The following is a 26,883-nucleotide window of genomic DNA, read 5'->3' as shown; positions in this document are numbered from 1 at the left end:
CCGAGAGCTTCATTCTTTCCTGCAGTCATTTGCAACTATGCAAGCCTCTCTTTTGGCTGGCTGTCTTCTCCCTCATTACTAAATAGTTGCCCTAATTCTCTACCGACAAATTTCTCAACGAGCTGTGCCATTCTTAGGTTTCTTGGATCCTAATGTAAATCATGCAGTGAGGTGAGGAGGTATGTTTCCGAGCTTGGCACTGGGCATGAGGCACAGACATCAAACACCATTCTTCTCAGCTGGCTACAGAGCCTACTGGTGACCTTGGGCATTTCTAGGCAAGGGTATTTTAAGCTGGCCGAGACTCAGAGAAAATTGAGATGAATTCTATGGAGAAGAAAGACTTCAGAGAAAAAAGAGATAAAGTGCTCAAAAACTATTCTTAGTGTTTGACCCTGAGAAAAGGAGATCATATGGAAGCAAAGGAGTGAGAGGATAGAAGAATAAGGAGCACGAGTATAAGATCATTAACACTTGCTGTAGACATGAAGACTATTTAGCACTAGGGAACTCTCCCAGGACTTTGATTCCTGTATGTCATGGTCCACCCTTCCTTGAAGGTCTCCTGAAACTGCTATTAATTGATGGAAGCACTATTATTCAGCTGCCTTTCAAACAAGCAAAGGTTCAGGAATTTAAAGCTATCTTGTTTTGTTTAAAAAAAAAAAAAGTCTAGGGGCTATAACCAGAGACCCAGAAAAAAAGAGAGAGGAAGTGTTTCTTGTTCATTTTATCATAGCAAATGTTTATTTCCTTTCCTTTTTATTCAATAGAGAATGTGTTCCTAGGCACTAGGAATTTAATACTTTCCCTCTGGTCCTTCACATTATATCTCATCTATTCTGTATCTGCAGTGTCCACTTGTGGGGGTGGGGGAGGGTTTTTGGTTCAACTTTACATCCATACTCATAAGACACACACAGACCACTTGGCATCAGTCTTCTCAGAAGGACATAGGACGGGAACCATGGCTTGCGAGCTGAGATGTGTCAAGCACTGCATTTCGGCAGAAACCCCTATAGCAATTCAGGGGCTGGCTTCTGGATTTCCAATCCCCAGATGACTGCTCAGGTGCAAAGAGATGAGAGGGTCCACATCAAGTATGTGTGAGAGTTACCATGGCTTAAAAGCCTCGTAGATCATTGGAGCCAACATACCTGCGATAATTCCATGGGCACAGCTTTTGAGGACTCCGCAAAGGCAGCCCCAGCTACAAGAGTCACTGCACTCCAAGGATATGCCTTTCTAAAATACGTATTGATAGTCTTCCCAATCCACATGCAGGCTATCAATCAGGGATCATTTTCACCACAAGCAATGCACCCTGGTAACATAATTTACATACAAGTTGTATCAGGTGACCATGGGAACAAAACTGGAGAGTTAACTGAAGGTCAAATTCTCATGCAAAAGAATACAAAAAAATGTCATAACACTTATCCCCCAGTAATCTTCAATGATGACAATTATTTAACTACTACGGCCTTGTTAGATATACCCAGAACCCCAATACCCTTCCAAATCCCAACTTTCACTTTTCTTAATAGTAGATCATCATCAAGAAATGGGAGGAATATGGGAACTATGTTTTGTTTAAAATAAGTTTCAGGCCAGGCACGGTGGCTCACGCCTGTAATCCCACCACTTTGGGAGGCCGAGGCAGGTGGATCATGAGGTCAGGAAATCGAGACCATCCTGGCTAACACGTTGAAACCCCGTCTCTACTAAAAATATAAAAAATTAGCTGGGTGCGGTGGCAGGCACCTGTAGTCCCAGCTACTCGGGAGGCTGAGGCAGGAGAATGGTGTGAACCCAGGAGGCGGAGGTTGCAGTGAGCTGAGATCGCGCCACTGCACTCCAGCCTGGGCGATAAAGCGAGACTCTGTCTCAAAAAAAAAAAAAAGAAAGAAAAAAGAAAATAGTTTCAACAGACTAAGTTTTGTTTCATTGATTTTAAAGAAGAAGAAACAAAAATAGATGGAGTAAAACAATTTACCTTAGTGCCCTTTAAAAAGCCAGTGGCATGTCTAAAGTCTTGGGGCTCTAGGTATTTAACAGTGAAGTCCCACCTCTTTTTTGAGGAATACTTCTGGTCTTACTGATCATGGCTTGTTCAAATTGAAAAATACAATTTTCAAATCCAATGGAAATTTTCATTTTATTGTTTTCATCTCCTGTTTGGAGAATGAAGGGGGAATAGTCTACTATTGTTTCTGAGAGTTATGTAGGCTCTCAAGACCCAGGATTAAACATTAGCTGTTGTGCAAACATCATTGTGTAGATGACATAAATTAAGGTTGCATCTTTGGCTAAAAATAACTTACTTTCTATTATTTTTAGATTCTTTAGCTGAGAAAGAGATTACTGTTTCCTCCTAAAAAATTAAGTCTATGAAGATTTGCAGAGACAGGCTCATGCTAAGGTTGTACATCCCTCTTTGAACTTCTGATGTATGTTTGTACATAGTATTCTCTATGGACCTGAGATCTTATGAAAGACCAAGCTATTATAAAACTTAGTTTTTTAAAAAACTCCCTTGTCATGTAATATGAAGAGATGTATAAGCTGAGATTTGACTTTTTTTTTTAACATTTATCAGACATCATGCGCTATGTCCCAAGTAATGCTGTGGGTGCTTACTGCTTTCATTTACTCTTTATGACTCTACAAAGCAAACATTGCCCTCATTTACAAAGAAGAAAGGTATAAGAATTTAAACTGAGTTAAGTGACTTAATGAAGATTGTTCATTCCAAACCTGAATCACTGTCTAATTTCTGTAATATTCAGAAATAAAGAGTATCATGGATCCAACTTACATAAGGGTAAAGAAGGCATATTACTCCATGTAATTAGACTTCAAAAATGCCTGGGCACATCTCCATACCCCTCCCACAACTTTTCGACATCTGTCCTATGACTGCCTGGCATTCCTAAGTTAGAAATATGTATTTTGCTTAAATCAAACAGGAACTAGTAAAATGCAAATGCTGTGAGTGTGCCATAAAGCAGTGTTAAATTTTTTTACAGCTAATATTTTACAAGATAAATGAGACTATCATATATTTTCTTCAAAGTAAGTTTCTAAAGGGATCTAAGGCAGATTACTATGTGCCTCTATATTGGGATAGAGGTACCCAGACACGGTAAGACTGGGGAGGAGGAGTGTAAAACATCTACTGCATTAATTTATGATAGTTTATCTGACTTTTCTTCTGCCTTTCCACCAGCCTGTGAGCACTGAAATCAAGGACTTTGTATAGCTGCGTATAGCACAGTGCTTAATAAACTTGACCCTGGAGTCAGACTACCTGGACTGGTAATTCTAGCTCCAACACTTAGCTGTGTGACCATGGGCAAATGACTTTACCTCTCTCTGCCTCAGTTTCTTCATCCTTCAAACTATACCTATCTCATAGGATTATCATGAAAATTCAATGACACAGGTTCAAAATTGTAATACGCTTTACAGCAGTTCCTAACACATCAGAAGTGCTATATTTAAGCAGTAGCTTTTAGTATCAGCACAGGGTCATACACATATTAGGTCCTCAGAAAATGTTGATTGACTTAGTTAAGTTGCCCATGTACTGAATTAACTAATTCAGTTTTCGAAAGCCTAGATGTAAGGATCAGGAGGATATTTATGACTTTAAAAGTAACATATTAAGGAGAGTCAGAGGGAGTTAGATAAAAAGTGTTCATCAGTGAGTGGATGTTTTAAACAATGAATTAGTGAGATATCCATTTTAATTGTTACTAATTTTTATTTTAATTCTGATGTGCTCCGAGAACATTCTGTGTATCACTCCAATCTTTTCCAGTTTATGGAGACTTCTTTTATGGCCCAGCATATGGTCTATGTGGGTGAATGTTTCCGGTGTCTTGAAAACATGGTGTGTCCTGTAGTTGTTGGATGTAGGTTTTATGGATGTCAAGATGGTCAATAGTGGTGTTCAAATCTTCTGTGTCCTTACTGACATGTATCTACTTGTTTTATCAATTATTGAGAGAAAGGTGTTAAAAACTGTGATTGAGGATTTGTCTCTCTTTAGTTCTGTCACTTTTGTTTCATGTGTTTTCTATTATTAGTTGCATGTGTATTCAGAATTTTTGTTTTTCTTGATGAATTGATCCTTTTGTCATTAACAAATTGTCGTATTTATCCTTGGTCTTACAATATACTTTGACTGATATTAGTAAGCCATAAGCTTTCTTAAGCTTACTGTTTGTATGGTACATCTTTTTCATTTGTTTTTACCTTATGTATTTATACCTTTACATTTAAAATGTATCCCTTATAAACAACATATAGGTAAGTACTGTTTTCCTACCCCATTTTACAATCTCTCATGTTTAATTGGAATGTTTTATTCATTTACATTTATTGTAATGATTAGATACTTGGGTTTTAGTTTACCTTCTTGCTATTCTTTTGTCTCCTCTGGATTTTGTTCTTTTTCTCTTTTTTTGCCTTTAAAGAAAATAAAGTTATGCCATTTTATCTTCTCTGTTAGCTTTTTAGCTCTACCTCTTAGTATTATTTTTGAATACTTTATTTATTTATTTATTTGGAGACAGAGTCTTGCTCTCTCATCCAGGCTGGAGTGCAATGATGCAATCTCAGCTCACTGCAACCTCTGCCTCCTGGGGTCAAGCAATTTTCCTGCCTCAGCCTCCCAAGTGGCTGGGATTACAGGCACCTGCCATCAGGCCCAGCTAATTTTTTGTATATTTAGTAGAGACGGGGTTTTGCCGTGTTGGTCAGGCTGGTCTCAAACACTTGACCTCAGGTGATCCACCCGCCTCAGTCTCCCAAAGTGCTGGGATTACAGGAGTGAGCCACCAGGCCTGGCCTTGAATACTTTTTCTCTCTCTCTCTCTCTTTTTTTTATTTTTTAGCAATTAAAATATAAATCGTTAACTTATCACAGTTTTCCTTGCATTCATATTTATACAAATTCCCTTATATCTTTTGTGCTATTATTGTCAGGGATTTTATTTCTACCCATTATAAAATGTGTAACACATTTTTATTTTTGTTTCAAAATGTCAATAGTCTTTTAAAGAAATTAATAAAAGGGAAGAATAACCTTTTATAATATTAATGTATTTGCCATTTTCAGTGCTCTTTTCTTCTGTCCTCTAGATCCAGATTTCTATCTGGTAGCATTTTCCTTCAGCCTTAAGGATATTCCTTAGTGTTTCTTATACTTCAGGTCTGCCGGAGACAAACTATCCAAGCTTTTTTTTTTCCACTGAGAATGTCTTTATTTTGTCCGTTTTTGAAGGATTTTTCTCTGCATATAAAATCACTGTTTAGTTTTTTTTCTTCTTCTTGCAGCACTTTGAAGATGGCATCTTATTGCCCTTTTGCCTCCGTTGTTTATGATGTACAGTTAGCTCTCATTTTTATCATCATTTTTCTGTATGTAACAAACCTTTTCTTCTGGAAAGTTTTAACATTTTTTTTCTTTATCTTTGATTTCTAGCAATTTGGTTTTTGTTGTTGTTGTTGTTGTTGTTTGAGATGGAGTTTCACTCTCGTCACCCAGGCTGGAGTGCAATGGCACCATCTCAGCTCCCTGCAGCCTCCACCTCCCAGGTTCAAGCAATTCTCCTGCCTGAGTCTCCTGAGTAGCTGGGATTACAGGCACAAGCTACCACACCTGGATAATTTTTGTATTTTTGTAGACAGGGTTTCACCATGTTGGCCAGGCTCGTCTCGAACTCCTGACCTTGGGTGATCCTCCCACCTCAGTCTCCAAAAGTTCTGGGACTACAGGCGTGAGCCACCGTGCCCAGTCAGGTTTCTAGCAATTTGAATGATGCGTTTGAGGGTAGGTTTTCTTTAAATTTATTTTGCCTGGATTTTGATGAGCTGAGCTTTATGGATCTTTTGGTTGTTTTCATTAAGTATAGAATTTGGGGGACATTATTTCTTAAAATATTTTATGTGCCATATTTATCTCTCCTGGGACTCAACTATTTATGTGTTAGATTGTTTTATATTGTTCCACAGGTCACTATGACTCTATCCATTTTTCTTCAACTATATTTTTTATCTATGCATCTGCCTGAATACTTTGCATTGACCTATTTTATATTCACTTTTTTAATGTACATGTGCTAGTAACCTCCTCCAATGAATTTATTTCAGGTTTTATTTTTAAATTCTGAAGTTTCCATTTGTTTCCTTCTAAGGTGTTTTTGTTTATTTTCTAAGGTTCTCTCTCCTCCATTATTCTTTCTCCCCTTCCATTATATCTCTCTTCTCCCATTATTCCTATTTTTTTGGTAAATTCATTAATAAATTTATAATCATTATTTAGATCCTTGACTACCAATTCAACATCTTGAATGTCTGTAGGTCTGCTTCTAATGACTGATTTTGCTCTTGGTTATAAGTCACATTTTCCTATTTCTTTTAATATTTAGTATTTTTAAATTTTATACTGAACATTGTAGATAATATTTTATAGTTATTCTGGTTTCTGTTGTTTGCCCCCTGAGGAATATTGTATTTTGTTGTAGCAGGCAGTTAAATTACTAGTGTGTCTCTTTCATCTGGTGCCAGCTTGCTCCATTTTAGTTTTGCCCTTAGTTCTAAGGTACTGTTCCTGGTCTCCAGATGTAGTCTTTTGGAGTTTTAATGAAAAGCCTGCAGTATTTCCTAAACCCCTCTAAATAGCCAGACTTGAAAACCAAATTTTGACATTCCAGAAATAAGTAGCTATGGAAACTTTTGCTTATTTTAAGCATTTTAGCTGTTGCTTTCTAGCAATGCTGTCTTATATAGCTTATGAGTTGGCAAACAAATTGAGGGGAATTTGTATACTGATCTTGGGTTTTATTCATCTATGGTAGTTTCTTCCTTTCTAACATTTCTCCTCTTCCATTTCCAGACATTCTGGTAGCCCCAGACTCAAGTCTTTTACTTCCTAGAAGCCTTTTTCTTGACATCCTATCCCCATGGATCCTATGAACAGGAGAGTACCCTTAGAAGAAAATTTAATTAAATGTGTATAGCACCTGATTCGCTTCTCATCTTTAAAAACTAACACTCCTTTCAGTTTTAGATTGCTCCCTGGTGGCTTCAGTCATTTATTTAAATATTTATCCAGAATGTGTAATTGTTATTAGCAGGAGGATTATTTTTCGATAAGTAGTTCCACTGTTACCTGAACCAGAACCTCATCAGTGAGTATTCATTGCTCTTTAAAAGAAGTTGAGTATTTAAATGAAGAAGAGAAAAAAAATGGTGGTTGAAGTAGAATTGAAGTTTTATAAAGAAAAAGTTTTAAAGTTGTAAAGAAAAAGTTTTCTTAAGAGACACAAGCATGTTTCTATGGAGAGAGGAAAAGGGCCCTGGAAAAGGAGAGAGAAGGTTCCAAAAGATAGAACGATAGGCATATGCATAAGATAGAACTTTCTTTTGCTTATGCCAAAGCTTTACTCAATTTAATTCCTTCTCTAATAGATGGGTACTACTAGAGAGGGAATTAAATTGTGTATGGCTTTGGCATATACAAAAGAAAAGATAGGTGATGAGGACACAGATTTTGAAGTAGCAAGGATGGGAGCTGAACATGTATAGGGACTTATTGCTGAAGAAAAACGTAGACTTGTAATCATTGTATAGATTCCTCATGTGAACAGGAGATGAATAGGCTTGGATTACATTGAATTCAGGTATGGATAACAGAATTCATGGGGTGGCAAAGGGATCAAGGTTGGAGGAGTCAAGTATGATGCTAGAGTTACAGGTTTTAGCTGCCTGTAACTGGCTGGCGTATCATTGAGTGAAATGGGGCATATACTGGGGAGGGATAAAGGAAGACCAGCAGGAAGTGATGGAATTTATTCACTAAACTTTAGTCATGTGGAATTCAAAAAGCCTATAAGACATCCAACAGAAAATTTTGGTAGGCATCTGTATATATGGCTTAAGAGTTCAAAAGAGTTCAAAACATTGCATGGAAGTAATGTTCAGGAGTTACTGGCTTAAGTAACTCCTTAGTAAAGGAGTTAGTAAATCACACTATGAGAGTGAATACAGAAAATGTGTATTAAAAAGAGAGGAGGGTCTGGGAAATGCCAATAATTAAAAATGAATGGAGAAAGAGAAACGATAAGAAGGAACATCCCGAGAGATTAGAAAAGAAGTAGGTATGTGTGTCACAGAAGTCACAGAAATCAAGAGAAGAGTGTCAAGAAGGAATATAGTCATAGGGTAGAATGCCACTCGGAGAAGATGGCATGTCCATTAGATATAGTGACATGGAGGCCAGTGGAAACTTTGAAGGGAGCTCTTTCAATGGCATGTGGTGAGGACAGAAGCTGATTTAGAGAACTTGAGGAGTAAGAAGAAAGTAAGAAAATAAAGACAACCAGTGAGGCATCTCTGAAAGAGAATGATAGCAGGACAGAGTCTTAGAATGGAAGGATTTTTGTAATAGGAAAGGCTTCAGAATGTTTAAATGCTGAGGGGAGGATATATGTAGAAAAGAAGAGAGAGGAGATACAGGAGAGGGGAGAGGTGGTTAGTGTGCAAAATTGCTGATATGGTGGAAAGGCCTGGCATTAAGAACATAGACAAGCAACTGACTTTCAAATAAATGAGGAACTCATATTCCACTGAAGAAGAAGGAAAATGTCAAGGATGAGGGTGAATCTGTAGGTTTTTGTGCAGAAAGTTTTGGAGTGAGCTGCCTAGAGAAGAGTAATGACATTTCCAAATAGTGTGAGAGCATAGGGTTGAAGACCACTTGAGGATGGTGACCATGAATTTTTAGTGCTACCTGTTTTCTAGATGGTGTCACTCTCTGCAGCAGTCCCAGCACAGGCATGAAGAAAGTGGATAGTTAAATTCAGCCAGGATCAAAGTGTTGCCAGGCAAGTATGATAAACATTTAGGAGATTGGACCATGGAATCTTGGAATTTAAGCTGAATGAGGAAAGAACCAAAGATAGGAGTGAAGATGTATAAAGGGATATAAATAGTAGGGAGAGTAGTTTAATGAGTGAGCAAGCAAGTTGGAAGATGAGTAGATGATTAGACAGTGGCCTGTCTCAATCAGAGGTCTCAAAGTAGAGGAATTTCATGGAAACAACCCCTAGGTGTATGACTATCAGAGGGTGTGACTGACGTGGAGTGTGCCAAATAACTGAGGAGTAGTAAGATGGAATATTCATTCATTAGTAGGTCTACTGTAGCAAATTACCGCAATCTAGATGGCTTAAAACAACAAATTATTCTCTTGCAGTTCTGGAGGCTAGAATTGGAAATCAAGCTGTTATCAGGACCATGCTCCTTCCAAAGTCTCTAAGGCAGGATACTTCCTTGCCCATTCCATTTTCTGGTAGCTTTAGGCATTCTTTGGTTTATGGAAGCATAACCCCAATCTCTGTCTCCATCTTTACGTGGCTTTTTCTCTGTGCATGTCTTTGCCTGTGCATAGCATTTTGTTCTTTATATAAAGGACATCAATCATCTTGGAAGAAGGCCTCCATCTCAACTTCGTTATATCTGATAAGGTCATATTCACAGGTACAGGGGTTAGGAATTCCACATATCTTTTTGGGGGACATAAAACCATATCAATATGAATATTCAAATCACTAGGAGCAGAAATGAAGAGAAGACAGATTTCAGTAAAGGAATAATAGGTCAGAGTACACAAACATCAAAGAGGAAGGGAGTGGAGGGTGATGTTGCCAGGTGTGTAAATCTTAGAGTTAACAGTTTGTGGAAGAATAATGATCTGAAACCACTGCTGAGCAGAAGAACATAGGCCCCACCTTGTGAGCCTGAGTTATTTGGTGAGAGAATGAGTATCCTGTGATTGGGAAGTCCTCAAGGGAAGCAGGGTCCTTTGGGAGGAGCTGAGTTTCATTTGTTCAGGCTCGGAATGAGAAGTGGTGCTCAGGGAGAACTTTGGGACAGATGGCTGGGTGCAATGGGTCATGACTGTAATCCCAGAACTTTTGAGAGGCTGAGGCAGATGGATCACATGAGGCCAGGAGTTAAAGACCACCCTGGCCAAAATGGCAAAACCCCATCCCTACTAAAAATACAAAAATTAGCCAGGTGTGGTGGTGGGCGTCTGTAGTCCCAGCTACTCGGGAAGCCAAGGCATGAGAATTGCTTGAACCCAGGAGGCAGAGGTTGCAGTGAGCTGAGATCACGCCACTGCACTCCAGCCTGGGTGACAGAGCGAGACTCCGTCTCAAAGGAAAAAAAAAAAAAACAGTGTGGTGTTGATGACGGAGGATGGAGCATATTGATCATGGAGCAGGCATTCCAGCAGGAGGTTTGGAATGGGCAAAAGGCTGAGTCAGGTGAATGGAGGGTGAGAGAATTAAGAAAATGAAAATGCAGAAGAGGAAAAATGATACAGCAGAGGATTTAGATAGTGGCAGTTGCCGAAAGGAAAGAAAACAAGGATATGAGACTTATGGGTTTAATCGTGCTGCCTTCTGGAGTGTGGTGGGCATGTAGTGGCATGTAGGAGATAGAGACTGGATCGTCGTTCTGTTTGACCTAGACATTCTTTTCTGTCTTAGCTACCAGAGTGCCTGTTTACAAGTTCAAGGCTTGCTGCTTAACATTTTGGGTGAACGGAGTTCACTGAGAATGTTCAGTATTATGCACATATGGTGGGCTGGCCCTGTGGTGAGGTTCTAGGGGGACCACAGTGGGCACTATGCACTGAGAAACTGGCCTACATCAGGCTGTTGTTCCCGTTAGGCCAGGGATTATTGCTGTCACATGCAGGCAGGACAGAAAGGCTCATTTCATATTGGTCCATATGCAACTTCAAGGTGAAGGGTTGGGATGCAATCCTAACTATGTTCAGATTCTGAAAACCATGGCTCCACATTCCAGTGCTTCCTAATTGGCAGCTGAACTGTTGTCTTTCAGGAAGTTCTCTTCCATTTCTACATCCACATTGCTCCTCATGCTCTGCTATTTCTAACAGTCAAGGAATGGAGAAGGGAAACAGATGTCTAAAGAAATAGCATAGAAGTCAAGTGCAACACGTATTAAGTTTATTAATGCATTTGTCATCTGTTGAACCCATAGTAAAAGAGAAAAAAAAAATCCACCTTCTAACTCTGAGATCTCTCCTCATCTGTATTGTCCTCCTGCCTACTTGAGTTATTAATGCTGTCTTGATCACTTATCTGCTTGAGGCAACACCAAACCCCTATTCTTATTTAAAGGCAATCTGCACTTCAGTGGTGGGAATCTTCACAAAGAATTTATTCAGTGTGTAAAGTAGCACCATAGGTCTGCTGTTCATTTGTCATTTACTTGCTTACAGCAGGCCAATGGCCCCAGGTGAATTATGAATAGGTATTATTCATACACGAGGCACCTCTGCCACGCTTAGTACTTTGCTCTTTAGACCTAATAGCTGCTATTTTGGTCTCGATTAGCAGTATTTTTTTCTTCCTTCACTGACTCCTGAACTTACTAATTAGATCACAACCTTGCCTTTTTTTTTCTGTCATTAGAACATCTCCTTTCTAGGTGTTGTTTTTACATGGAAAAAGAAATAAAATGGTATATTGTGTTTGTGTTAGAACTTGACTTTAAGAACCCAAGTCATGGCCGGGCACAGTGGCTGATGCCTATAATCCCAGCACTTGGGAGGCCGAGGCAGGCAGATCACGAGGTCAGAAGATCGAGACCATCCTGGCTAACACAGTGAAAGCCCGTCTCTACTAAAAATAAAAAAAAAATTAGGGGAGCATGGTAGCACATGCCTGTAGTTCCAGCTACTTGGGAGGCTGAGGCAGGAGAATTGCTTGAACCCAGGAGGTGGGGGCTGCAGTGAGCCAAGGTTGCACCACTGCACCCCAGCCTGAGCAACACAGTGAGACTCCATCTCAAAAAAAAAAAAAAAAAAAAGAAAAAAAAAACCCCAAGTCATGTTACATCTATCATGTTGATTCTTCATGGATATTTTAAAACCAGGAGGTAAAACCTAAGGCATGGTTATGACCTTTTGTGTTGTATTTTGAAGTTATGTGCATGCTCATAATTCACAAATCATACTACTGTTTTGGGTAGTGATTCAAGAGATCTGGCTTTCCTCTCCCTCTAACTTACTGTAAAATATGATGCAAAATGACCTCTCAGGCCTGAGTTTTGCTGCCTGTCACATGAGGACCTGTTTTATGAAGGAAATGCCTACAATATTTTTAGAAATTAAGATTTTCAGACATTTACATAAGCAGCTTTATGTTCCTTATTTTTTTAACTTTTAAGTTCAGGGGTACACTTGAAGGTTTGTTACATAGTTAAACTCATGTCACAGGGGTTTGTTGTACAGATTATTCATCATCCAGGTATTTAGCCCAGTGCCCAATAGTTATTTTTTCTGCTCCTCTCCCTCCTCCCACCTTTCACCCTCAAGTAGACCCATGTCTGTTGTTTCCTTCTTTGTGCTCATAAGCTCTCATCATTTAGCTCCCACTTGTAACTGAGAACATCAAGTATGTGATTTTCTGTTCCTGCATTAGTTTACTGAGGATAATAACCTCTAGCACCATCCATGTTCCCACAAAAGACATAACATCACTCACCTTTTATGGCTACATAGTATTCCGTGGTGTATGTGTACCACATTTTCTTTATCCAGTCTACCATTGGTGGGCATTTAGGTTGACTGCATATCTTTATTATTGTGAATAGTGCTACAATGAATATTCATGTGGAATAGAATATTCTAGAATGATTTCTATTCCTCTAGGTATGTACCCAGCAATGGGATTGCTGGGTCAAATGGTGGTTCTGCTTTTAGCTTAGACATCACCACACTGCTTTCCACAACAGTCGAACTAATTTATACTCCCACCAACAGTGTATAAGTATTCCTTTTTCTCTGCAACCTCACCAGCATCTGTTGTTTTTTAACTTTTTAATAGTGGCCACTCTGACTGAGATGGTGAGATGGTACCTCATTTGCCTCATTCCTTAAAGTTTCATTCTTTTTAAATAATGACCCGACCAAACTCTATGAACTGAAACATTTTGAACCACTTGCAAACAAAAAACTTTTTTATTCTTAACTTCCTGACATAGAGCAAATAGTTGATTTTTAAATAATGTATTAACAAAACACTCTTGGGAATTTGTTTTTCTTCATCTAAATTATTTCAGGGAATAATTACAAAGTGTTCCTAACTCAGTCATTCCAGGATTTTGCTGCTTTCTCTGTAAGAATGTCTTCAAATCACTTTTCTTCCATTTAATTGAGCTTTATCCAAAGCTTTTAGAGGATAAGAACAATTGGTACAAGAAAGCTGTTTGTAAGCCTCTCTCAAACAGCTGCCTTTGGGCCACTGAGCAGTTGACAAAATTAAGAAACTCTTGACCTAATGATCTGTTTCTTCTTGGAGCATTTTCATCAAGGATTTTTGCTTTAAGCCCTACTTTAGTACTTCACTGTACATCCCAAGATATTTCCACTTCAGAATAGAACAGAATATCATCTCTTTGGGGTGATTCAGGTGCACTACCACCTAATAGCACTGAGGGTGGAATAATTGATCTCACCCTCACCTCTTCAATTCCAAGAGTAGTCACTTCAGACTTGAAATTTGAATTATTACCCTAATAAGCCATGGCATTTAGGTTCAAACAATTTAACTTCTTTTACCTAAAGGTGAAGAGAGTTTTTAGAATTTAATACAAGTTGTGAAATGGAGTGAACCAGAGGAAGGCTTAATATTATCCTTCAGAAACTTTTAAGTAAACGGCTAAAGAGTATTACTCTTTTGTTTAAAAAAAAAAAAGTCAAGAAAGATGAGAAATTTTTGATGTTTATGAGAATTTTTACAACCTTTTCTGGTCAATTTTTGACTTGAAAAATGAGCCCTGTGGTTTTGCTCACTACTCAATTTCCTTGGCAAATTGTGTCAAGAATGCTTCTCCATAAAGATAAGCCTGGCCAGTATCCATGGGGCTTCGCACGGAGCTCTCTTGGAAGGGTGGTGGTTCTCAATCTTGAATGAACATATCCATCAGTTCCCATTTTTGTATTGAATGGGGCCAGAAACTGGCTTTTACTTTTTTAAAATAAACTCCCAACAATTCTTATGCAGGTGGTCTACAGCCTGCACTTTGAGAAATTGTTGACGGGGTAATTTGCGGTCATTGACCTTATACACCTGTTTCGTCATTTGACTAATATCTTCAGTGACAAAGGAGCTAGCTGGTTAGCCAGGTTAGGTGTGCTGGTGTCATCACAAAATAAAGCAAAGCTATGATCTTGACTTCATTAGCATCCCATTCAAACGTACCCACATTCTGTCATAGGTTTCCAGTTGCTATAGTAATAGATAGACTTGCTTCCTTTCCAAAATATACAAGTTTAATAGGCAGCCAAACATGGCTTTCATCTGTGTCTAGTTCACTAAGAACATAAGGATGAATGCCACAGGAGGGCAAATGGCTAATTTGAAGCATTTATCTTCCTAGGGTCTGACAGACCTTGCTTAGGTTGCCATGAGCAAGGACTTTGCTTTTTGAGGTGTGGCATTGCTCCATCAGTTTCTATCAATGCATTCATTCTGCCTAGTGCTTCCAAGTGAACTCAACCATTATGTATTGGAGATAACTCTTAGTTATCCAGGAGGGAAAAAGAAAGGCCGTAATTTGTTATGCAACACCCCTTCCCTGTCTTCATTGTTGATGGAGAACCTCAGTAACCCTGGTTGATTACTTAGCAGAGCAGAGGAAGGGAGCTCGAGATGAAAGCCCAGTCATGTGAACTTGGATGGTTGGACAGATGTAGCAGTAGACGTGGTATTTCCTGGCCAGTCCCCCAAGATATACTGAGTGATGGGTTGGATTCAAGTAGGAGAAGATTGAGTCTCCTAATGCTTTCCCTGTGTTTATCAGACACAGCTCATGCCCTGGGTGAAAGATGTCAGTGACTTTAACCAGGAAAGATTTGGGGAGAAGGAGATCCAGTAGATCACCACAGTTCAATGAACACTTTCATTGTACCCAACCTCCATACTTAAAATTCTTCCTGGTAAGGATGACATGATTGAAGAAGATATGGTCTGAGGAGGGGATAGGTCTTTCTATTACCATTCTATTCAAACACTGCCAAGTGAACATTTTATCACCTGTAGCCTCTGCCGCATGCCCAGTGTATATATTTTTAAGTGTCTGTGATGAGTGTTATGTGCTTTCTTGCATTGGGGATGTATAGTACAAATCCTTGCAGATGTGAACATCTAGTGGTGGTAGTTCAGCTCAGATAGTGTGAAACAGCTGGAGGGGATGGGGTCTAGTTTTCTGTGGAGAGATAAGAGAACTTTTCCATTTTGGAGAAAAATATTTAGCATTTATTTCCACAGAGGTTTTTGAAAACTGCACATTTTTGAATATCTGTCCATGTACTGCTGCTAATTATTTTTTAAACCTAGAATTTGGTCTCTAGAGATATTCTTATTTCTCTCAAAGCAAAAAAACAAAAAAATGCCATGTAGGAGCAAAAAATAAAAACTACATGTCCACATTGGAATTTGGATTCAGTTTGAGAGTAGGAAGAAGGCATTGGGGAAAAAACTCAAAACCATTTGGAAGCCAAGCTGTTGTGCTTGCCTTTCATTGCCCTGAGCTTTATATTCACTTCCCATCCTGGGTCCATGAACCTCACGCAACTAACATTGCAGTCCAGGCAGGACCCCGTATGCTAGAGTGCTCCAAAAGTGATAAATGATGCTGATGCCGATTGCACCTAAGGACACAGCCCCACCTCTGGCTACTCAGTGTCTCTGTTCTGTCTGTCAGCCTTCAGTTCCAGTTTGGCATTTCCTCAGCTCTTGTGGGCGCTTAACAATGCTTTTCTCAATCTTCTGCTTCCTGTTATGCAATGAAAAGGCCAAGAGACACAAATTCTCCCATCCTGCAGCTGCTGGATACCACTGCCTTGGTAATAGAGAAAAGCCTCTCCATGGTTTATAAATTCTGTAGCAACTATATCATCATTCCAGAGGGAGGAGAGTGTAAGTGGGATGGGAAAGGAATACGTGGGAGAGGCAATACTTGTTTGTGTTCTTCCCACCAAAACTACCGTGAAACTAAATTTGAGACAAAAACATGAACATTAGCTTGAGACTAGACCTTCCTTTTCCCCTCTCCCCTCAACCTTCACCCCATCTCTCTGTGTTTCTGCCGATCTTACCTCATCTTAGCTGCACCATCGTGTACCCTGTCTTCCTCCTGCAACCGATGCTTACATCCCTAACTTATTGATGGGACACTGTTGTTGATTTTTATCTTCTGTCTGACATTCTGCCTTGTCTCCCTCCTGGCCTCTGCTGTTTTTCTGATATGCAAGCTCTTTGGAATAACATCTTCATGGTTTCTCATCACAGCACCCATTAAAAGCTAGAATGCCAGGGATTGTACGTCCTCATTAAGTTTCCACAGCTCATTGTAGTACCTGTGCTCCTCATTAAGTGGTGGTTTATTTATGGCTATATATTTTGATGACCATGGAAAGAGTCAGTGTTTCAGATATTTCTGTCCATCAACAGTAGGTATTAGTTGCTGCTCATCACCACAACTTGGTTTTCCAGGTGCAAGTGTTCCAACTTTTCACCTGTTGGCACCTTAGCTCTGTAACATGCCGACCATGTACTGTCAGGCAGATGGAAAAACTGGGCTTCATTGAGAACTAAACCAACCATCCAACCTGCCACTTATGCTTTTTCCCAGCAGACAGTTTTGCAAGCCAGCTGTCCAGCATTTTGTCTCTGATTCTTGGCTGCACCCTCTTCCTAATTTTAAAGACACAAGCTTTATCACACTAATTTTCACCAGGTTCTTGGCAATATTCTTCCTAACTTCCAGAAACAACTTATGCTCGGCAGAATGTAGGTGTTCAGGGCACCACAGCATTGCTTTTGGTTGGGGTCATGTCAAGCAAAATAATAAGAATCATGTAGATCTCAAGTTATTGGATTATTTATCGGAAAGAAACTCTTAATGAATGGATTCCATTCAATCCATTTTAATGAATGGATATAGAGTGAGAATCACTTATTCTTGGAGTCCTAAATTTGCTTGTTTGGTCTAGTTGTTTGAGTCTCTCTCAAGCGGGTGTCAGAGACCTCCTGTTTAACAATCACCTGAGATAGGCTTTCAATGTACACACCTGGAGAAGGGTTCGAGGAATATGAAATTTTGTCAGTACTGTCCAGGAGTTTCTTGGGCTCACCATGTTTCTGCATTAATCCTTCCAGAGCAAGCTTATACATATGTGTTTTAGCTCTTAGGAGAAATCTCTGAGCACCACCAAAAGAATAATTAGCTGGATACTGTGGCACATGCTAGTAGTCCCAGCTGTTTAAGAGGCTTAGGTGGAAGTCTCTTGAACCTAGGAATTGGTGTTCAGCTCAGGCAACATAGAGAGACCTTGTCTCAGAATAATGATGATGATGATGATGATGATGATGATGATGATGATGATGATGGTTGATGCAAGCGTTGTTCTCACTTGAGTTAATAAACATTCCCCCAAGAGAGGCTAGATTTTAATGGATCTGTTGATCAGTGTCAATTAATAGCTATATCTGGGCCTTTGAGGAATAGGCAAAGAAACAGTGATTGTGGGTATTTTTTTTTTTTTTAGCTCTTTATCACATTAGTTGGCATCTCTCAGCAAGTCTTTTGTCAAAGGATATTTGTCCTGCAATTTGGATTCCCTGCTTCTAGGCAGTGGTGATGCCTCCCTTACATAAGAAATGTTTCAGCAAGCGTTTTTCTTAAGTAAATATTCATTTAAGCTTTCTAGAATGAGCTTTCTGTTCCATTCAATAAATAAATTTGATAACCTTCTGCAATTTCCTTGCACATGATCAACTTATTCCATCATTTTCCTTCTGAATGTTCCTTGTGGTGTTGGAATAAACCTCAGGCCACCACGGTGCCTAGTAACAGCAATCATTCTGCTCATGGCTGTGAGTGCTTCTGCTTTACAAGTCTCCTGGTGCTGTGGTAGCGTTTTTCCACCACTGTCACTTCTCCTGGGGCAGCTCACTCATCCCTAGAATGAAGAAGCACCTAGAGAGAGTCTTTGTGCTGAAAGCATTGCATTTCTGTGGTTTATTCCTCAGACATCAGAAGGGGTTTTCTTTACTTCCTTCTTTTAAAAGATACTGACATCTTCCTCCTCACTCCCCCCCCAAAAAAAGAATATTTTCCAGCTATAAGTATAAATTTTCTGCATCTTACTGTGTGTATATAATTGCTTTTGTTAGCAGTGTCTAAGCAACATTATAGCTCAAATGTTGTGAATAGCTTCTATAGTCTTCAGAAAAACTTTCCATCTTTTACCATAATTTAAGAAAGTTTTATACATTTTAACTTTATTTTATAATAACAGCTCTTAACACAGGCAAGCTCTCTTTTCTCAAAATGTTTAAAATATGAATATATACACATTTAAAATCACACATGTGGTCCATAGTTGAAACTTGCACCATCATGCCCAGAGTTAAATTGCCTTTTGGAAGAAAAAGCTTATAGGGTGAATCAGTCTCAGATTTTTAGAACTGTATAAAATGAAAATAATCCCACCTGCCTAAGTTGATAAAATATAGATTTTGTGAGCTCTTGAGCCCTGATAGTCCCAGTAACTGCAGTCCATAGTCTTTACATTCTCAAAGGTTATTCCAAAATAGAGAATGTTTTCTGAGAATACACTCAGGAACCTGGTATAAAGTCCTTAACTTTCATTTAAGGCACAAGAGTTGGGAGGTAGGTAGCCTAGTGGGATTATAATTCGACAACCTTGGGATAGGGATGGGAATGGGAACCCTATCTCCAGAGATATTGATGCAGTATGAGTCAAAAAGAGCTGGGTCTGAAATTTAGGGTTTAAATGTTCATCCCAGCGGTGTGATTGTGGGGAAGTGTTTCAGCCTTTCTGAGTCTTTCTCACCTGCAGAATGGCTAAAACTTCTCTAAAAGCACTGGTGTAAGGGATAAATGACTTAGTATTTATAAAGCATCTTAGTGCAATGCCTGGTACTAAGTTTCGTGGACACATTTAAAATGTATATATGGATTCTATTCTTCTTTCTCTACTTGCCCATATAAGTTTTACCCAGTTCCTTTGTATTTCAGTTGACTCACCTGTAATATGATTGTACAACCATTTATTATTTTTGTAGAAATCCAGAGACTAGCCAACAGCATCAGATTTAAACATTGACCATGTAACTTTCTCCATGATAAACTATCAACAACTTTCCAGAGGTCGCAAAGGTAGGCTTAAAGAGCATTTAACTACACAAATACATAAATAAAATCTGGTTAAGATGAGGTATAGATATTAATGACTGGCTTCACCTTCCAAGGATAAATACAATGCGAATAATTATGTGTTATTGATAATTGATTGGAAGTCTGTAAGTGAGCTCAGGTCTGCTGTAGGTTGATGAGATAATGTCTTTAAAGTGCTCCAAGGTCCTGAAATACAAACTACACATACCAGCTCCACCTATCCTGATGCTGTCCCATGAAAACGTGGTCTCATCCAGTTCCACTGTACCCCATGAGGCCTGGTTGACCTGGGACATTTTCTAGAGGTGATAGTGGTTTTCTGCCTAGGAGAGCTTGAGAAGTCGTCTCATCCATGTCTTTGAGTAGGACTATATTAAGCCATCCTAGGGAGATGGCAGTCAGCCCTGTTTGAGGTGGTGTGGTGTCATGGAGTAAATGCAATGCGTATAGCAGCCAGGCCACTGGGGACCGAGTTCATCTCTACCTGCTACCAGCAGACCTAATGCCCCTGGAGAAGCAGACTCTGTGTCCACACGATTTGAAATCTAGAGCCATGGCAATGAACAGCACCCATATTTATTCCCGAACGAGGCAGTCCCAGGTAGCATGAATAGAGCATAAAGGGGGAAATTGAGGGCCTGGTGCGGTGGTGTACTACTTTTTCTTTCCTTTGCTCACTCTCATTCCTTATTCATGATATCCTCATATATGTGCTCTTTTTCTTTGAGGAATTGAGAGAAAAAATAAAGGGAGGCAAGGACAGAGATTCTGTAAAGCCTGTAATTTTAAAATGCTGCTTCAATTAATGAAATTTTAAACAGAAGGGAAGAATGCATACATACAGTGCAAAGAAATGGAAAGAATAACTCCCCCATTTGGATCATTCATTACATGAAAATTTGAGATTTTACTGTGTGCAGGAACTCCTTCTTGCCCATATGTGAATAAATCCTCTTCACCTCTCAGGCCAAGCTCCTGCCTGGGTGTACTTGTCTAATCTCATCATCCCTGAGAAAGTTCCTGCACGACTTTATATGCCAGACCTCTCAATTTAGCATTGAATTTCCTTTTTGTGTGTGTGTGTTGTTGTATAAAGTCTCATGTACTGTAGATCTGTCTCTTCAAATAGGTAAAAAAAAATTCCTTGAAGGACAGAAACCATGCCTTACTTTGTTTCTTTGTCCCCAGAGCAGCTGGTACAGCACTGACTGTGCATTGTTGCTTTCTCTAAGTACTGACTAGCCACATGGCTGATACGGGAAAGGGCAGGGAGGTTAATTGGGCTGACTCTGGTTGCCCAGCCTCCACTAATTCTCCTTTTGTGGAGAATACGCTTTAATTCCCCAGATTCCTCCTCTTCTCCCAGAGGAGCCTACCTCTGCTGACATCTGCAGAGATGCCTAGACGTCACCACAGAAATTTCTCCACTTTCCCGTCACCTTTCTGTTGGCCCAAATGAGAGGTCCCAGTGGGCCATCTGTCAAGTTTAAACATTGTCTACATGCTCTTTCTGACACTTGCCATGGCTTGTTCTTGCTGAGTCCTATCCTTTTTGCATTCTGTCCCATCCAGTACAAACCTGCTCATCTCCCACTCTTGCTCTATCATCTCCCATATCCACTTAGTCACCAGGCCTTGTGTCTCCTAACTTCTCAAGATTTAAAAACTCCATTCCCTTATCTCTATTCCTACTGCTGCTACTTTAATTTAGGCCATTGTCACCTCTTACCCCGCTGACTGCAAAACCTCCTAATTTATCTCTCTGCTTCAGCCTGGCCCTCTTTCTCTCTCTTTTTTAAATTGGCCCATAAGAATTGTACATATTTATGGGGTACAGTGTGATGTTTTGATTCATATATACAATATGTAAGGATCAAATCAGGCTAATTAGCTCATCTATTGCCTCAAACCTTTATCATTTATTTGTGTTAGAAACATTCAAAATCTGCTCTTGTGGCTATTTTAAAATATACATTAAATTATTGTTAACCATAGTCACCCTAAGTGCTATAGAACACTAGAATTTTATTCTTCCTAGCTAGCTGCAATTTTACATCCATTAACCAACCTCTCTCTCCCCACCCCTTCCCAGCTTCTAGTAACCACCATTCTACTCTCTACATCTATGAGATCAACTTCTTTTAATTCCACATGTACATGAGAATATGCAGTATTTTTCTTTTTGTGCCTAGCTTATTTCACTTAACATAATGTCCTCCAGGCTCACCCATGTTGCCACGAATGACAGGATTTTAATCTTTTTTATGGCTGCATAATACTCCATTGTACATATATAACACATTTTCTTTATCCATTTATTTGTTGATGGACACAAATTGATTCCATGTCTTGGCTATGTCATATGCAATAAGCATGGGAGTGCAGATATCTCTTCAATATACTGATTTCATTTTCTGTTCAGTAGTGGGATTGCTGGATCACATGGTAGTTGTGTTTCAAGGGCCCTCCATACTGTTTTGCATAATAACGGTACTAATTTACATTCCTACCAACAGTGTATAAGAGTTTTTTCTTCTGTGCATCCTCACCAGCATTTATTTTTTGTCATCTTGATAGTAGGCATCTCAACTGGACTACTATCATTGTGGTTTTGATTTGCATTTTCCTAATTAGTGATATGAGCACTTTTCAAATACCTGTTGCCCACTTCTATGTCTTCTTTTGAGAAACGTTTATTCAGACCATGTGCTCATTTTGTAGTTGAGTTTCTTTTCTGGGGGGTGGGGAGGGGGCTGTTGAGTTGTTTGAGTTTCTTGTCTACTCTGGATATTAATTCTTTGTCGGATGAATAGTTTGCAAATATTTTCTCCCATCTTGCAGGCTGTCTCTTTACTCTGTTGATTGTTTCCTTTTCTGTGCAAAAGGTTTTTTGATATAATCCTATTTGTTTTTGTTTTGTTGCCTGTGCTTTTGAGATCTTTCTTACTCATAAAATCTTAGTCCACATCAATGTCAATGTCCTGAACCCTTTTTAGATGTTTTCTTCCAACAGTTTTATAATTTCCAGTCTTTCATTTAAGTCTTTAATCCATTTTGAGTTGATTTTTGTATATGGTGTGTGGGGGGTATTGTTTCATTCTTCAACATATGCACATTCAGTTTTCTCAGCACCATTTGTTGAAGAGACTGTTCTTTCCCATGGTATGCTCTTTTTTTTTTTTTTTTTTTGAGACGGAGTCTCGCTCTGTCACCCAAGCTGGAGTGCACTGGCCAGATCTCAGCTCAGTGCAAGCTCCGCCTCCCAGGTTCATGCCATTCTCCTGCCTCAGCCTCCCGAGTAGCTGGGACTACAGGCGCCCACCACCTCGCCCAGCTAGTTTTTTGTATTTTTTAGTAGAGGCGGGGTTTCACTGTGTTAGCCAGGATGGTCTCGATCTCCTGACCTTGTGATCCGCCCGCCTTGGCCTCCCAAAGTGCTGGGATTACAGGCTTGAGTCACCGCGCCCGGCCTCCCATGGTATGCTCTTAATGCCTTTGTCAAAAATCGGGTTAGCCTTCTTAACACTGGACCTGCAGTTCTTTCAAAGGTGCAGATTTGATTATATCATTTCCTACATAACTTGCTGTAATGGCACCCTATTCTCTGAAAATGAAGCCCAAACTCCTCCTTGGCAAGAGTACTCAAGACCCAGTCTCATACCTACTTCTTCCTCAGCCTCACTTCTAACCTCCCCATGCTTACTCCCCTCCCTCTCTCTCCGTCCCTTTCCTCTCCCTTTCTGTCTTCCTCTCTCCCCCTTTCTACCCTTCTTTATCTCTCTTCCCTCTATTCCCCTCCCTGTCCGCCATCCTTTTCTCCCCATCTCTCCCCTCCCTCCTCCCCCTCCTTCCCCTCCTCTCACTGTTTCTTCCCCTCTGTCTCCCTCTCTCCTCCCCACTCCAGCCATCCTCAACTCTGTATGCTTCATCACATGTTTTCTTACCTCTGGGCCTTTTGTCTCATCGTTTGAAAATTATTCATTTGCTTCCCTGACATTCCACTAAATCACACAATCCTGTAAGACAGGGATTTTGCGTTATTCTTACACAAATAAGAACTTCAAAAATACATTAGTGAACATATAAGTGAGTTACTGAGTTTTGATTTCATTGGTCTTTGTTGGATATGCTTGACATTTATTAAGTATTTACTGTATACATCAGATCCTATTTTAAGCTCTTTAAATATAAAACCTTAGTTTATTCCAAGAAGTAGGTACTATTATATCTCCATTACACAGATAAGGAAACAAAGGCATGTATAACAGAAACTAAGTTACCTGCGTAGGGTCATTCAGCTAGTGAATAGTCCATCAGAGACTTGACTTCAGGTAGTCCTACACTAGAGTGTTGACTCTTCACCAGTATCTCCTATAGTGCCTTCAGAGCCATTGACACACCTACAAGGTGTATCACTGAGACATGACTGTGTAGGAACCAGTCGGATTAACAGAAGTGAAAGGGGCTGGTGACACTGGGAGAAGAAAGACGTGTTGAATAACAGGCAGGAGACTTGAAGAGTCATTGCAGTCTGTCTACAGCCACAGCCATAATCAGCAACACACTCCTGGATGATAGTATTGAAGGACACAGAGTCTGTTCAAGAAGACTTGAGTTGGGTGCTTACTATTCTATGTATTTGGGTTACCAACAGTAGAATAAGGCACAGATTCTTTCAGAGGACCCACAGTCTAGTGAAATAGACAAACCTCAATGCATCAAGATCTATACAAGCCAAAACAGACTGCAGTTAACAGTACAATGGAGAGGTGACCGTCTTCCTTTGTGTAATTAACTCCGCACCTCATTTCCCTGAGGGCTTGGCTAGTGTCTGCTAGTACAGTGCAAAGGGCCTGTTGTGGATTGCCAGATAGTGAAATGCTAAATGACTACAAAATAGAGGCAGCAGATTCCTACCAGCCAGGATTCAATAAGCCCCAGAAAAATATGCCGTTATGTAGATTTATGGAGCACGGAGGATATATAGACCTTGCCTCCTACTATTTTCCACATAGTGAGGCTAAGTGAATCCTAGTTCCTGGCTTATTCAGGGCCCTGGCATCTCAAGGTTTCCTGTAGGCCATTTGGAAATGTAGTGCTTCTCTAGGCTCAGGACAGGTCTTGGGGAGAGTGATGAGGAGCTATTTCAGAACAGATGTCAACAGAGCCCTTCTCTCCGTGCTGAGAATCATCAAACACTTGCCCCATGCCTGTCAGGTAGAGTGACTAAGGCACAGGTTCCACAGCACAGACACAATGAGCTGGTCTCCTAGGGGACTCTCACGGCTGCAAACAAATTAGCTTTGATGGACGAGTGGCCTTTGCTCATTCTTCAGGAGGGTGGGGGTAGGAGTTCAGGCCAGTTTGGAGTTTAATTAAGGATGGCAGCTGGCATAGGTCAGATGGCTTTGTGCTCCATTCATGTCACAAGTTTTTAGTTGTTTTGTTTTTCTCCAGACATTCCAGTTACTCTTCCCTCTCTTACCACTGCCCACACGTTGTTCTGTGTGCTCTTGGAGTGGCATGCTCTTATTCCCACGTACAGAGAGTCCAGGCAGGGACCACACTCCAGAGGTACAGAAACGAAGCTGCCAGAAAGTTTGTAAACCAGTGGCAGGTACAGTGCTCCCATTTGACAGGCTTCCTCTTCATGCACACTGTTGTCCTGTGTAAACATACCCATTCTAACCAGTAATGAAATTGTGACCACCTGGGACTTTCAATACCCAGATTGAAAGGACAGCTATAATTATAGCATGGCTAGTGTCCCTATTATCTATTAGTGCTTCTCCTTCAAAATGGTTGATGGCAGAGACAAGGAGAGCTCCTGTCTCCTGTCTGAACAAACCAGACACAGGAAGGAAACCAAGCTGATTTAGAATGACATGATGTCGTGTAAGGGCAGAATCTCTAGCATTTGGAGCTATGAAGGTTTCTGTCTTAAAGAGAATAGACTGAATAGGTTTATTGTAAAAATGGGCGTGAATGTTGTGACCATTTAACTAATTTGCCAAAAACCAACCGTAACTGCAGACATTCTTCAATGGGAAATCTCCGAATCATTCATTCTAATGAATTGGAAGAGCAGGAAACAAGCAAACTGTGGCTTTTATGCTTCCTATTCTGGGAACATGAAATTCAGGTAGGCAGAGTGATAGAAAAATCTCTCTAAAATCTCCTGAGATAGCATCACATTTTGGAAGGCGAAGTTGGACAATGTATGTTTATGGTATAAGGTCTTAAGGAAATGCTTTATCATATAATTGTATGCTACTTGTAATAATGCTGTGTGTACTGTATAAACATTTCCTGAACATGGAGCTCTGCCCTGCATCAGCCGCCTGCTTGCTCAAGTCCCATACAAATGAGTTAATTACCCGCTTTGGGAACAGACTTTGAAAACAAAGTGAACAACATAAAATAAAGGCGGTAGGCCTCCTCTGTTACAATCTCTTCTTAGTTAATTGTTTTAATAAAAAGGATTGGGCAAATTCCTGTATTGCCAGAATTCCAAGACTAGGTTTTTAGGATTTCTCAGCATAGAGACTTTGAGTAGAAAAGTATTTAAGTAGAAAAGTACTCACTCAAGGCCGGGCGCGGTGGCTCACGCCTATAATCCCAGCACTTTGGGAGGCTGAGGCGGGTGGATCACGAGGTCAGGAAATCGAGATCATCCTGGCTAACGTGATGAAACCCCGTCTCTACTAAAAAATACAAAAAATTAGCCGGGCGTTGGTGGCGGGCGTCTGTAGTTCCAGCTACTCGGGAGGCTGAGGCAGGAAAATGGAGTGAACCCGGGAGGTGGAGCCTGCAGTGAGCCGAGATCCCGCCACTGCACTCCAGCCTGGGTGACAGAGCCAGACTCAGTCTCAGGAAAAAAAAAAAAAAGAAGTACTCACTCAAATCCTTAGTTGAAAACTACTTGAAAATGTACGTTACCCAGAGCCAGCAGCCTTTGGAATAGGATTATCCATTCCTGGCTCACAGCTTTAATAAAGGAAAATTGTAGGTAGGTCCAGCAGGCTGATTATCTTATTTTCGAGAATATTGCAGTTGGGAGAGGAGGAAGAATAAACAAACACTCGGAAATTAAAGGGAACTTTTAAAGATAGTCAATTCCATTATTTTTATTTTAAAACTAGATGCTGAAGTTAGAGAGGCTGTCGGAGCCTTAGTAGCAGACTTGGTTTAGCTTTTAAAGTGGAGCTCCATGGAAACAGCTTTACCTGTTTTGAAGTGTTAGGCATGGCTGTCGGTGGCTTCTGGCCCTCATTCCTCATTCCTGTTCTCACGGTACTGATGTTCTGCCAATATCATGTAGGAAACACAGGACTGGTACACAGGTGATCACAAGCTGTATTCTTAAGGAAAATGGTGTGTCATCGAAATGGGACTGTAAACTCCAGAAAGACCGTGATTTTGCTTTGTATTTCTTTGTATCTTTTCCAATATCAAGCACTGCATAAATGAAATACTTGAATATTTGCTGATCTAAAATGTTCTCACAGTGAAGAAAAACTTTAATATTTTTATTAGTGGCAGGAACAGTGTAGGGTTAAGTGCATG

The 26,883-nt window shown here is 40.0% G+C and overlaps 1 protein-coding gene across 1 annotated transcript in view; it reads left to right on the top strand.

The window, feature by feature from the left end:
* RYR3 (ryanodine receptor 3) overlaps window positions 1-26,883 on the top strand; it is a 396,626-nt gene that overhangs the window by 3,498 nt on the left and 366,245 nt on the right.

Source organism: Trachypithecus francoisi, unplaced genomic scaffold (assembly GCF_009764315.1).
Source record: "Trachypithecus francoisi isolate TF-2019V2 unplaced genomic scaffold, Tfra_2.0 Lachesis_group3, whole genome shotgun sequence".
NCBI lineage: Eukaryota > Metazoa > Chordata > Mammalia > Primates > Cercopithecidae > Trachypithecus > Trachypithecus francoisi.
This window is presented reverse-complemented; position numbering and strand designations above follow the sequence as displayed.